This window comes from Triticum urartu, chromosome 3, assembly GCF_003073215.2.
Source record: "Triticum urartu cultivar G1812 chromosome 3, Tu2.1, whole genome shotgun sequence".
In the NCBI taxonomy this organism is placed as follows: Eukaryota; Viridiplantae; Streptophyta; class Magnoliopsida; order Poales; family Poaceae; genus Triticum; species Triticum urartu.
Window position 1 is genome coordinate 425,777,958 of NC_053024.1, and position 14,174 is coordinate 425,792,131.

The 14,174-nt window shown below is 43.4% G+C and overlaps 1 long non-coding RNA gene across 1 annotated transcript; it reads right to left on the reverse strand.

Moving 5' to 3' along the window:
- Nucleotides 1-8,610: 8,610 nt before the first annotated feature.
- Nucleotides 8,611-12,488, reverse strand: LOC125548427. Its single transcript, XR_007301086.1, has 2 exons — nucleotides 11,765-12,488; nucleotides 8,611-8,913 (listed from the first exon to the last, which is right to left on the reverse strand). It is a non-coding gene; the product is annotated as an uncharacterized LOC125548427 (long non-coding RNA).
- Nucleotides 12,489-14,174: the final 1,686 nt, after the last annotated feature.

Sequence of the window (14,174 nt, forward strand, 5' to 3'; positions counted from 1 at the left end):
GTCCCGGTTCTAAGCTGTAAAGCATGGCGCACTAAACTATCGAGTAGTCATCATATCGAGCTTGCCAAACGTTCATAACGTCCGCATCTACTCCTATAACAGGTTTGTCTCCTAGCGATGCATCAAGGACATAATTCTTCTATGCAGTAATGAGGATAATCCTCAGATCACGGACTAGTCCGCATCATTACTACTATCATCTTTCAACTTAGTTTTCTCTAGGAACATATCAAAAAATAGGGGAGCTATATCGTGAGCTATTGATCTACAACATAGATATGCAAAAGCTATTAAGACTATGTTCATGATAAATTTAAGTTCAATTAATCAAATTACTAATTAACTCCCACTTAAATAAACATCCCTCAAGTTATTTAAGTGATACATGATCCAAATCAACTAACCCATGTCCAATCATCACGGGAGATGGGGTAGTCATCAATGGTGAACATCTCAATGTTGATCATATCTACTATATGACTCATGTTCGACCTTTCGGTCTCCAGTGTTCCGAGACCATGTCTGTACATGCTAGGCTCATCAAGTTTAACCCAAGTATTATGCATGTGCAAAATTGTCTTACACCCGTTATATGTGAAAGTAGAGTCTATCACACTCGATCATCATGTGGTGCTTCGAAACGACGAACTTTGGCAACGGTGCATACTCAGGAAGAACACTTTTATCTTGAAATTTAGTGAACAGATCATCTTATAATGCTACCAACGTTCTAAGCAAAATAAGATGCATAAAGGATAAAAATCAAATGCAATCAAAATATGTGACATGATATGGCCACCATCAACTTGTTCTTTTGATCTCCATCTCCAAAGAATCATCATGATCTCCATCGTTACCGGCCGACACCTTGATCTTCGTCGTAGCGTTGTTTCATCAAGGTCATCATGCCAACTATTGCTTCTACAACTATCGCCAACGCATAGTGATAAAGTAAAGCAATTACATGGCGCTTGCACTTCATACAATAAAGTGACAACCCTAAGGCTCATGCCGGTTGTCGATATTACAAAACATGATCATCTCATACATCAACATATATCACATCATATCTTGACCAAATCACATCACAACATGCCCTGCAAAAACAAGTAAGACGTCCTCTACTTTGTTGTTGCAAGTTTTACGTGGCTGCTATGGGCTTCTAGCAAGAATCGTTCTTAACTACGCAAAAACCACAACGACGATTCATCAAGTTTGATGTTTTAACCTTCTTAAAGGATCGTCCATAGTCAAATTTGATTCAACTAAAGTAGGAGAAACAGACACCCGCCAGCCACCTTTTATGCAAAACTAAGGTTGGTCCGAGCCGCTTCATCCCACAATACCACTGAATCAAAATTAGACGTTGGTGGTAAGCAGTATGACTATCACCGCCCACAACTCTTTGTGTTCTATTCATGCATATCATCTATGCATAGACCTGGCTTGGATGCCACTGTAGGGAAACCTTGCATGGAAAACAAAAAAATTATACGCACACGCAAGATCTATCCATGGAGATGCATAGCAACGAGAGGGGAGAGTGTGTCTATGTACCCTCATAGACCGTAAGCAGAAGCGTTTAACAACGTGGTTGATGTAGTTGAACTTCTTCGCATTCCAACCAATTTAGCACCGAACGTATGACACATCCACGTCCAACACACGTTCAGGTCGATGTTGTCCTCCATATTCTTGATCCAGCAAGACAGCGAGGTAGTGGATGAGTTCTGGCAGCACGATGTCGTGGTGACAGTGATGGTGAAGCTATCTCCGTAGGGCATCGCCTAAGCACTACAAAAATATGACCGGGTGTAAACGGTGGAGGGGGCGCCGCACACGGCTAAGACAATGTTCTGGTTGTGCTAGGCGCTTCCCTCCCACATATATATATAGGTGGGGTGGAGGGAGCAGCCAGGAGGCACCCCCAAGTAGGTTGAATCCTACTTGGGGTCCTCCCCAAAGTGGCGCCCCCCCCCCCTTTCCTTGTATAAATGCGGGAGGAAGGAAGGAGGAGGTGCCACCCCTTTCCTTTCTCCCCCGAGGAGGGAAAGGCAGGAGGGGCCACCCCTTCTCCTTTCCTTCCGCTAGGGCTGGCGAACCAAGGGAAGGGGCGCAACAGCCCCCTTGTGGGCTGGTCTATCCCCTCCTTTGGCCCATAAGGCCCGTACACTTGCCGGGGGTGCCCGGAACCCCTTCCGGTGACCCGATGAGTACCCGGTGCACTCCGAAACACTTCCGGTGTCCGAATTCTATCGTCCTATATATCAATATTTACTTTTCGGCCATTTCGAGACTCCTCATCATGTCTATGATCTCATCTGGGACTCTGAATAACATTCGGTCACCAAATCATATAACACTATATCGTCAACGAACGTTAAGCGTGTGGACCCTACGGGTTCGAGAACTATGTAGACATGACCGAGACACCTCTCCGATCAATAACCAATAGCGTAACCTGGATGTCCATATTGGTTCCTACATATTCTACGAAAATGTTTATCGGTCAAACCTTATGACAACATACGTAATTCCCTTTGTCCATCGGTATGTTACTTGCCCGATATTCGATTGTCGGTATCTTCGTACCTAGTTCAATCTCGTTACCGGGAAGTCTCTTTACTCGTTCCATAATACATCATCTTGCAACTAACTAATTAGTCACTTTGCTTGCAAGGCTTCTTGTGATGTGTATTACCGAGAGGGCCCAGAGATACCTCTCCGATACTCGGAGTGACAAATCCTAATCTCGATCTTTGCCAACTCAACAAATACATTCGGAGATACCTTTAGAGAATCTTTATGATCACCCGTTTATGTTTTGACGTTTGATAGCACACAATTTATTCCTCTGGTATTCGGGAGTTGCATAATCTCATAGTCGAAGGAATATGTATTTGACATTAGGAAAGCAATAGCAATAAACTGATCGATCAATATGCTAAGCTAACGAATGGGTCTTGTCCATCACATCATTCTCCTAATGATGTGATCCCATTATCAAATGACAACACATGTCTATGGTTAGGAAACCTTAACCATCTTTGATCAACGAGCTAGTCTAGTAGAGGCTTACTAGGGACACAGTATTTGTTTATGTATTCACACATGTATTTAAGTTTGCGATCAATACAATTACAGAATGAATAATAAACCTTTATCATGAATAAGGAAATATAAAATAAGAACTTTATTATTGCCTCTAGGGCATATTGCCTTCATAGGGTTAGGGGGTCCCGAGGGGCCCACAACCCTGGGGGGCGCCCGCCCTTGGGGCGCACCCTATGAGCTTGTGGCTCCCTCGTGGCCCCTACGGCCTCCTCTTGAAGCTTCGTGGTTGTCTTCTAGTCCAAAAAAATCCTCAAAAAAGTTTCATTCCGTTTGGACTCCATTTGGTATTAATTTTCTGTGAAAGTATAAACAAGGAAAAAAATAGCAACTGGCACTGGGCACTAGGTTAATAGGTTAGTCCCAAAAAATGATATAAAATAGCATATTAATGCGTATAAAACATCCAAGATAGATAATATAATAGCATGGAACAAACTAAAATTATAGATACGTTGGAGACATATCAAGCATCCCCAAGCCTAATTATTGCTCGTCCTCGGGGAGGTAAATGATAAAAACAATTTTTTTGATGTGGAATGCTACCTAACATGTTTATCAAGTAATATTTCTTATTTTGGTATGAACGTTCAGATCAATAAGATTCAAAAAAAGTTTAGTATTGACATAAAAACAATAATACTTCAAGCAGACTAATACAACAATCATGGCATTTTAAAATAGCATGGCTAAAGAAAGTTATCCTTGCAAATTCAGATAGTCTTGTCATGCTCTGTCTTCATCACACAAAGTATTTATCATGCACAACCCCGATGACAAGCCAAGCAATTGTTCCATACTTTTGACGTTCTAAAGATTTTTCAACTTTCACACAATACATGAGCGTGAGCCATGGATATAGCACTATGGTGGAATGGAAGGTGGTAGTAGATGAAAAGGAGAAATAAATTCTCACACCAACTAGGAAAATTAATAGGCTATGGAGATGCCCATCAATTGATATAGGTGAAAGTGAGTAGGGATTGCCATGCAGTGGATGCACTAGAGCTATAAGTGTATGAAAGCTCAAAAGTAAACTTAATGGGTGTGCATCCAACTCGCTTTCTCATGAAGACCTAGGGCAATTTTGCGGAAGCCCATCATTGGAATATACAAGCCGAGTTCTATAATGAAAAATTCCCACTAGTAATATATGAAAGTGACAACATAGGAAACTCTCTATCATGAAGAACATGGTGCTATTTTGAAGCACAAGTGTGGAAAATGATAGTAACATTGTCCCTTCTCTCTTTTTCTCTCATTTTTTTCTTTCTTTTTGTTTTGCGCTCTTTGGCCTCTTTTTAATTTAAGTCCAGAGTCTCATCCTGACTTGTGAGGGAATCATAGTCTCCATCATCCTTTCCTCACATGGGAAAATGCTCTAATAATGATGATCATCAACTTTTATTTACTTACAACTCAATACTAGAACAAAGATATGACTCTATATGAATGCTTCATGCATATGAAAGCAGTATGACAATGATGGTGCGTGTCATAATAAACGGAACGATGGAAGTTGCATGGCAATATATCTCAGAATGGCTATGGAAATACCATAATAGGCAGGTATGGTGGATGTTTTGAGGAAAGGTATAAGGTGGTTTAGTGCACCGGCGAAACTTGTGCGGTACTAGAGTGGCTAGCAAAGGTGGAAGGCTGAGAGTGTGTATAATCCATGGACTCAACATTAGTCATAAAGAACTCACATACTTGTTGCAAAACTTAATTAGCCCTAAAAACAAAGTACTAATACACATGTCTTGTGGGCTGTGTGGGCCTCCATTTGTGGTGATTCCAACTCCCAAAAATCACATATATTTCAAAATAATTCTCCGTGAAATTTTATTGCATTTGGACTTCGTTTGATATGGATACTCTGTGATACAAAAAAACATGCAGAAAACAGGAACTGGCACTGGGCACTGCATCAATAGGGTAGTCCAATAAATCATATAAAAAGTTGTCAAAAGTATGTAAAAGTTGTATAATATTGGCATGAAACAATCAAAAATTATAGATACGACGGAGACGTATCAGCAACATTCAGATCCGTGTGTATCTTGCAAATCTCTATGCCTCCCTCCTTGACTTCATCATGGGTGGAATTGAAGCGTCTCTTGATGTGTTTGGTTCTCTTGTGAAATCTGGACTCCTTCGCCAAGGCAATTGCTCCAGTATTGTCATAAAAGATTTTCATTGGACCCGATGCACTAGGTATTACACCTAGATCAAATATGAACTCCTTCATCCAAACTCCTTCATTTGCTGCTTCCGAAGCAGCTATGTACTCTGCTTCACACTTAGATCCCGCCACGACGCTCAGCTTGGAACTGCACCAACTGACAACTCCATCATTCAATATAAATACGTATCCGGTTTGTGACTTAGAGTCATCCGGATCAGTGTCAAAGCTTGCATCGACGTAACCATTTACGACAAGCTCTTTGTCACCTCCATAAACAAGAAACATATCCTTAGTCCTTTTCAGGTATTACAGGATGTTCTTGACCGTTGTCCAGTGATCCACTCCTGGATTACTTTGGTACCTCCCTGCTAAACTTATAGCAAGGCACACAGCAGGTCTGGTACACAACATTGCATACATGATAGAACCTATGGTTGAGGCATAGGGAATGACTTTCATTTTCTCTCTATCTTCTGCAGTGGTCGGGCATTGAGTCTGACTCAACTTCACACCTTATAACACAGGCAAGAACCCTTTCTTTGACTGATCCATTTTGAATTTATTCAAAACTTTATCAAGGTATGTGCTTTGTGAAAGTCCAATCAAGCGTCTTGATCTATCTCAATAGATATTGATGCCCAATGTGTAAGCAGCTTCACCGAGGTCTTTCATTGAAAAATTCTTATTCAAGTATCCTTTTATGTTATCCAGAAATTATGTATTATTTCCAATCAACAATATGTCATCCACATATAATATTAAAAATGCTATAGAGCTCCCACTCACTTTCTTGTAAATATAGGCTTCTCCAAAAGTCTGCATAAAACCATATGCTTTGATCACACTATCAACGCGTATATTCCAACTCTGAGATGCTTGCACCAGTCCATAAATGGATCGCTGGAGCTTGCACACTTTGTTAGCACCTTTAGGATCGACAAAACCTTCTGGTTGCATCATATACAACTCTTCTTTAAGATATCCATTAAGGAATGCAGTTTTGACATCCATTTGCCAAATTTCATAATCATAAAATGCGGCAATTGCTAACATGATTCGGAATGACTTAAGCACCGCTATGGGTGAGAAGGTCTCATCGTAGTCAACTCCTTGAACTTGTCGAAAACCTTTTGCAACAAGTCGAGCTTTGTAGACGGTAACATTATCGTCAACGTCAGTCTTCTTCTTGAAGATCCATTTATTCTCTATGGCTTGCCGATCATCGGGCAAGACAACCAAAGTCCACACTTTGTTCTCATAGATGGATCCCATCTCAGATTTCATGGCCTCAAGTCATTTTGCGGAATCTGGGATCATCATCGCTTCCTCATAGTTCGTAGGTTCGTCATGGTCAAGTAACATGACCTCCAGAACAGGATTACCGTACCACTCTGGTGCGGATCGTACTCTGGTTGACCTACGAGGTTCGGTAGTAACTTGATCTAAAGTTTCATGATCATCATTATTAACTTCCTCACTAATTGGTGTAGGAACCACTGGAACTATGATGAACTACTTTCCAATTCGGGAGAAGGTACAATTACCTCATCAAGCTCTACTTTCCTCCCACTCACTTCTTTCGAGAGAAACTCCTCTAGAAAGGATCCATTCTTAGCAACGAATATCTTGCCTTTGGATCTGTGATAGAAGGTGTACCCAACAGTTTCCTTTGGGTATCCTATGAAGACGCATTTCTCTGATTTGGGTTCGAGCTTATCAGGTTGAAGCTTTTTCACATAAGTATCGCATCCCCAAACTTTAAGAAACGACAGCTTAGGTGTCTTGCCAAACCACAGTTCATATGGTGTCGTCTCTACCGATTTAGATGGTGCCCTATTTAACGTGAATGCAGCCGTCTCTAAAGCATAACCCCAAAATGATAGAGGTAAATCAGTAAAATACATCATAGATCGCACCATATCTAATAAAGTACGGTTACAACATTCGGACACACCATTACGTTGTGGTGTTCCAGGTGTCGTGAGTTGCGAAACTATTCCACATTGTTTCAAATGAAGACCAAACTCGTAACTCAAATATTCTCCTCCATGATCAGATTGTAGAAACTTTATTTTCTTGCTACGATGATTTTCCACTTCACTCTGAAATTCTTTGAACTTTTCAAATGTTTCAAAATTATGTTTCATTAAGTAGAAATACCCATATCTGCTCAAATCATCTGTGAAGGTCAGAAAATAACGATACCCGCCGCGAGCCTCAACACTCATCAGACCGCATACATCAGTATGTATTATTTCTAATAAGTCAGTGGCTCGCTCCATTGTTCCGGGGAACAGAGTCTTCGTCATCTTGCCCATGAGGCATGGTTCGCAAGTATCAAGTGATTCATAATTAAGTGATTCCAAAAGCCCATCAGCATGGAGTTTCTTCATGCGCTTTACACCAATATGACCTAAATGGTAGTGCCACAAATAAGTTGCACTATCATTATTAACTTTGCATCTTTTGGCTTCAATATTATGAATATGTGTATCACTACAATCGAGATTCAACAAAAATAGACCACTCATCAAGGGTGCATGACCATAAAAGATATTACTCATATAAATAGAACAACCATAATTCTCTGATTTAAATGAATAACCGTCTTTCATAAAAAAAGATCCCGATATAATGTTCATGCTCAACGCTGGCACCAAATAACAATTATTCAGGTCTAAAACTAATCCCGACGGTAGATGTAGAGGTAGCGTGCCGACGGCGATCACACCAACCTTGACGCGCATCGTCTCCTCGTCCTTAGCCAATCTTCGTTTAATCTGTAGCCCCTGTTTTTAGTTGCAAATATGAGCGACATAACCGGTATCAAATACCCCGGCGCTACTACGAGCATTAGTAAGCTACACATCAATAACATGTATACCAAATATACCTTTCACTTTGCCATCCTTCTTATCCTCCAAATACTTGGGTCAGTTCCGCTTCCAGTGACCAGTCCCTTTGCAGTAGAAGCACTCAGTTTCAGGCTTAGCTCCAGACTTGGGCTTCTTCCCTTGAGCAGCAACTTGCTTGCTGTTCTTTTTGAAGTTCCCCTTCTTCCCTTTGCCTTTTTGTTCAAACTAGTGGTCTTGTTAACGATCAACACTTGATGCTCCTTCTTGATTTCTACCTCTGAGCTCAGGAATTGTCTTTTCCTTCCCTTGCATATTATAGTTCATCACGAAGCTTTTATAGCTTGGTGGCAGTGATTGAAGAACTCTGTCAATGATAGTATTATGACGCCCCTGACTCAATCATACACGCAAATGTGTACGATCAAGATCAGGGACTCACGGGAAGATATCACAACACAACTCTAGACACAAATTAAAATAATACAAGCGTTATATTACAATCCAGGGGCTGCGAGGGCTCGAATACATAAGCTCGAAAACACAAGAGTCAGCGGAAGCAACAATATTTGAGTACAGACATAAGTTAGACAAATTTGCCTTAAGAAGGCTAGCACAAAAGCAACATCGATCGAAAAGGCAAGGCCTCCTGCCTAGGACCTCCTAACTACTCCTAGTCGTCGTCGGCCTCCACGTAGTAGTAAGCACCCTCAGGGTAGTAGTAGTTGTCGGTGGTGGCGGCTGGATCCTGGGCTCCACCATCTGGTTGCGACATCCGAGAAGAATGGAAAAGGGCAAACAGGGAGCAAAGCAACCGTGAGTACTCATCCAAAGTACTCGCAAGTAAGGATCTACACTATATATGCATTGGTGTCAATGAAATGGGTTGTATATGTGGACTGAACTACAGAATGCCGGAATAGAAGGGGAAATCCTAGCCTATCGTAGACTAGCATCTTCAAGCAGCACCAAGCATCTTGCAGTATCAGAAGAGATAAGAGTAGCATAAAGTAAAGTAGTAGTAGTGTCATCAACCTCGGCCAAAGATCCTTCCTCGACTCCCTGCAAGAAAGCAATCCCAGAGCCATACTATCCATTTCTCATCACAAGTATTCAGTTCTAGTTGTATCGATCGGGATACAACTCCAAGTGTCCGTTACCATAGGACAGGCTATCGATAGATGTTTTCTTCCCTGTAGGGGTGCACCAACTTACCCACCACGCTCGATTAACTCTAGCCGGACACACTTTCCTAGGTCATGCCCGGCCACGGCCAAACAATACGCCGCAACCTGACCTAGGCTTAATAGAGAGGTCAGCACGCCGGACTAAACCTATGCCCCCAGGGGCCATGGGCCATCGCCCCGGGAACTCCTGCACGTTGCGTGGGCGGCCGGAGCAGACCTAGCTACCTCCTTAAAAAGGCAGGAGCTTACCAGTCCAACCCGGCGCGCGCCGCTTAGTCGCTGACGTCTATTAAGCTTCGGCTGATGCATATGATGCAGAACGCCCATACTATGCCCACGTGATGGTTAGTGCTAACAGGCCAGAGGCCCTCGGATCAAATATCCAAACTGTTAGTGTGTTGGTAGTGCGGTCACGAGCAGAGACTCACGAAAGATGTGACCCCGTCGCCCTGTCTCGAGTACCTGCGGTGAGGGCTAAGAATGCCCGGCCACGCCTCGTAAGTATCTCGCGGGCACCTTCCAGGTCAACCCGACTCCACATCACTCGCCATTAAGCTCGCGCGGGTACCCCTCAGGGCCAACTCGTCTTTAGTAACATGGTTCAGTGTAAAGTCGTAGTAATCATAGTAACTGTGTGTCTAACACCAAAGGGAACCCTGAGGAACCACCCTCGATGGACTCTACTTGATGTAATCGTCAAGGTGAACGTAAGAGGAACCACCCTCGAGGTTCAAACTTGAGGTGTTGCACGACAGAGTTGTATTGGAAGTGGTTAAGGAGGAAATCACCCTCGATGACCACGACCGAATAGCTACACTACAGAGATCTCATTAGGAGTGATGTATGAGGTTCCACCCTCGACACTCGATGGTAACTCTGCAGAGTCGAGCAACAAAAGGGGCGTGATGTGATGTGAGGTGTCGGGCTCTGGTCATCGATCACGTTGATCAAGTCGTCGATGATGAAGCAGAGGCAACAAGGACCAGGTGGGGGTCACTGATGGATCACTAACCAAACTATACTAAGCAGGTAAGGTAACAATAAGCAAGTTAAAAACAGGATATGCATGAGAATAGGAGCAAACAATTACAATAGCAAAATCTAATGCAAGCATGAGAGAATGAAATCGGCGATATCGGGATGATCAAAGGGGGGCTTGCCTGGAAGCTCTGAAGACAGATAAGAAACTTCGACGGTGAAGCAGTCGAGCACCGTTTCAACTGCGGCCTCGGGGTCTATCGGAAAGAAGTAATAGAGGGGGGACGTAATAAATAACAGAGAAAACAATGCATCGTAAAGCAAGACAAAGCAAAACGTTGCACTGGGGTGACCTAACGTAGTGTTACACGATACCGATGAAGGGGGAATTCAACCGGAAATGTTTTCCCGGTTTCGGACCTGTCTCAAACAGACGGCCGGAGGGGGAAAGTTGCATGTTCAGATAGTTAGAGGCACCCGGCAGGTAAACGGACCGCGTGTTCGGATTCGTCTCGTCGTTCTGAGCAACTTTCGTGTATAAAACTTTTTCATCCAAGTTACGAATTATTTTATTTAATTTTCAAAATTTAAACAATATTTTGAAATCATTTATTAACTCGAAATTAAATAGCTAAAAGCTACCAGTACCCAGCCCTGTGTACACAGAGGCTGACAGTGGGCCAGGGAGGGTCCAGTCAGCAGAGTTGACCCGGTCAACATTTGACCGGTCAAAAGGGGCATAGTAAAGGTGGGTCCCGGTTGTCTTAGACTAAGGCACTTTTAATTTAAACTATCATTTTAATTTACAGCATGGGTCACATGTCAGCAAAATTAACTAAAAGTTAATTAGTTTTATTAAATTTCTAAGTAGATTTATCTAATCTAAAAGGGGCCCCACTTGTCATTGGCTAGCAATTAAACTAACTAGAAATTATCTCCTGAGCTAATTCGTATGGGCCAGGCAGTGGTGGTTGTACACACACACCACACATGCCCAGCCATGGCCACGACCATGTCCATTAGCAGCGACAAGGAGCAGCAAAACTAGCATCCAGGAGCAGCTAGAGCAGCGGCGGCGGCTACGCAGTAGAGTAGTAGTAAGCAGCAACGTCGGCAGTAGAGGCAGCAGGCAGAGCTCGCTCGGCGCCGGCAGTAGAAGCTAGCGACAGCAGCAATACTAAGCAGCAGCAGCGACAGCAACCAAGAGCGGCAGTGACAAGCAGGTAGCGGCAGTGGCTTCAGTCCGCAACGCATGCGGGTAGCAGCAGGGGCTAGTGAGCAGCAGGGGAGGAGCAATAGCAGCCCACAACAGCACAATAGAAGCAAGCAGCATCGCACGCATGTACACACAAGAGCTCGAGCTCCCATTCATGGCGGCCGGGCGTAGGGGCGGCCTCAACGGCGACAGATCGAGGCAAGGAAAGGGAGGATCCGGTGGAGAAGCTCACCACGGAGCTGTAGGCATGCTCGGGGAGGTCGGGGACGGACCGGGGCGGCGGCAATCGACGGCGGACGACGACGATGTACGCGGTGGAAACGAGGTCGATGGCGAGCATACAGGGCGGCCCCGCTCGATTTGAGGCTCGGGATGAACGAAGTCGATGGTGGTGGTCCTCCTGAACCCTCGGTGTGGCGGACGATGGCCGGTGGCCGCGGTGATTCGCAGCGGCGTGCTCCGGTGCGTCGTGGTTAATTTGGTCAGAGTATGTGTGTGAGATAGAGAAAGGACGTGGGGCGCGAGGGGGAAAGGGAGGGAGGAGCTAGGGTTCGCCGAGGGGAAGGGGGCGAGGCTATATAGGACGGGGGCGCGGCGGATGCCCGCCACGGCGGCAGGGGCGCGCCATGGCCGGGCGATGAGCGCCACGACCCCCCTGCCTCCCTATAGCAGAGGAAGGAGGCAAGTGGGGGTGGGCCGGCTGGGCTGCCCACTTGCCCGATGGGTCAGAAGCCCAGGGTTTTTCCGCTTTTTTATTTTTATTCTTTTCTAGTTTCTTTTATTTATTTTTATTTGCTGTTTTATTTTATTACTAGTAGATTTTAGTTTTATAAAAATATGAGACCAATACTTAAATTAGTGTTTTGAATTACCCCTCTGCCACAAAAAGTTTCACACTTTAATAAAATAGGTTTATATTTGTTTGCTATTTAAAAGCATGTAATAAATATTTTTAGCCCCTGTTTTAATTAGTTAAAGGCAATAAACCACTTTGCAAAGATGTTGGTTCACAACCATAATTAGTTATGGAATATTTTCCACACTTTGAACATTTTACTATGCATGTTTGACATATTTGAATTTTTGACTTTAAATTTGAATTTGAATACGAACAGTGATTTCGATCAAGTGAGGATTAGCAACAGAAATGTGATGACGCGGCACCATTAATAGGGGTTTACTGTAGCTTAATTATGCGGGCGTCACAATTCTCCTCCACTATAAGAAATCTCATCCCGAGATTTAAGGGGTGAAGTAAGGGGAAAAACTAGGGAAGGATGGATATCAACACAAGATAGGTACCTGGGGGCTATCTCAGTGAACATGGCATAGAGGCATCTCTCGAGTTGAAATTTAAGAAATTCATCAAGAGCGAATGGACAAACGATCGATACGTGAACAGAGTGTGAGAAGGGGTTCAGAGCATCGGGAATAGATCATCTCTTGGAGGGTGGCTCATGATAACACACAAAGCCAAGAGCATAAGATACTTCGACATCAAGGTTGTACAGGAGAGTCGGGCTTCGATTCTGTGGAACTGTGGGTTATGGGCCCCCCTTGTGTGTTCAGAGTAGGAAAAGCGGCGACATCTTGCACGGATATGATAGAAAGGCATGTCATAGGATAGCCTATCAGTTATGTTGGCATCAACGTTGGTACCATGGGCGAGGGACGAAGAGAACCATTTTCCTGCTCGTTGGAACGAGGCGGACCATTAGGCAAAGTTCTCGTCCATCGGTGGTTAGCAGAATGTCAACAACAATAATAACAGGGTTTTACTGTAAGAGTTGTACACCAAGATGATTAATTAAGCAGAAGAATGTTACTGCTTAGATCATATAGATCACAAGAAAGGTTTAAACAAAATAAGGGAAAGGAAAATGTGGTTATTAATTTAATCAGAACAATGGAAAGGACAAAGTGTTTAAACACAAATATCAGGAGTATATTATTCCCAAGGACAAGTAGAGGATGATATCCATGATAGGAGAGTAAGTAGATTACCATTTAGGTAATGGGGAGAGGAATGTTCATGACGTTACCCATACAACAGTGTTTGGACAAGTGATCAAGAAACATTTATCATTGCGCTTCCAATGTTCTTGTGGATATTCGGAGTGCCACACACATACTTCAGGATAGCATTGACATGGTCATCAGGTAAAGGTCAGACCTTGGGACCACAAAGGATCCATCAGGAATTTCTAGAACATCTCATGCAATAGGACGTGGCCGATGGGTCCGGCAGCAATCCATCGACATGTTAAAAAGGATGTATTTACAACATTATCTAAACAAGTTTGTGTTGGGGGAGGCAAGAATGTTGTCGATGATAACACACATCATCGAGGGGCAAGGATGGTATTTCTCATCATGATTTAATTAATATCCTGGAAGAGCTCAGAATGTTGATGATGATCACGACATATTTGTCAAGAGGTTTTATGAAGATGTAATCGATCGGCGATGACATCAATTCAAATGAATGATGAAGCGAAAGGTTATGGGAACACGAGTACGACGCAAACTCGAAAATAAGCTTGTTATTCAAGACAAAATGATATGACAAGGAAAATCGATGTAGGCTTAGCTCATCGTTGAAAATTGTGCTCCGGGAAGAAGGATCAGGTAGCACAGTTAAA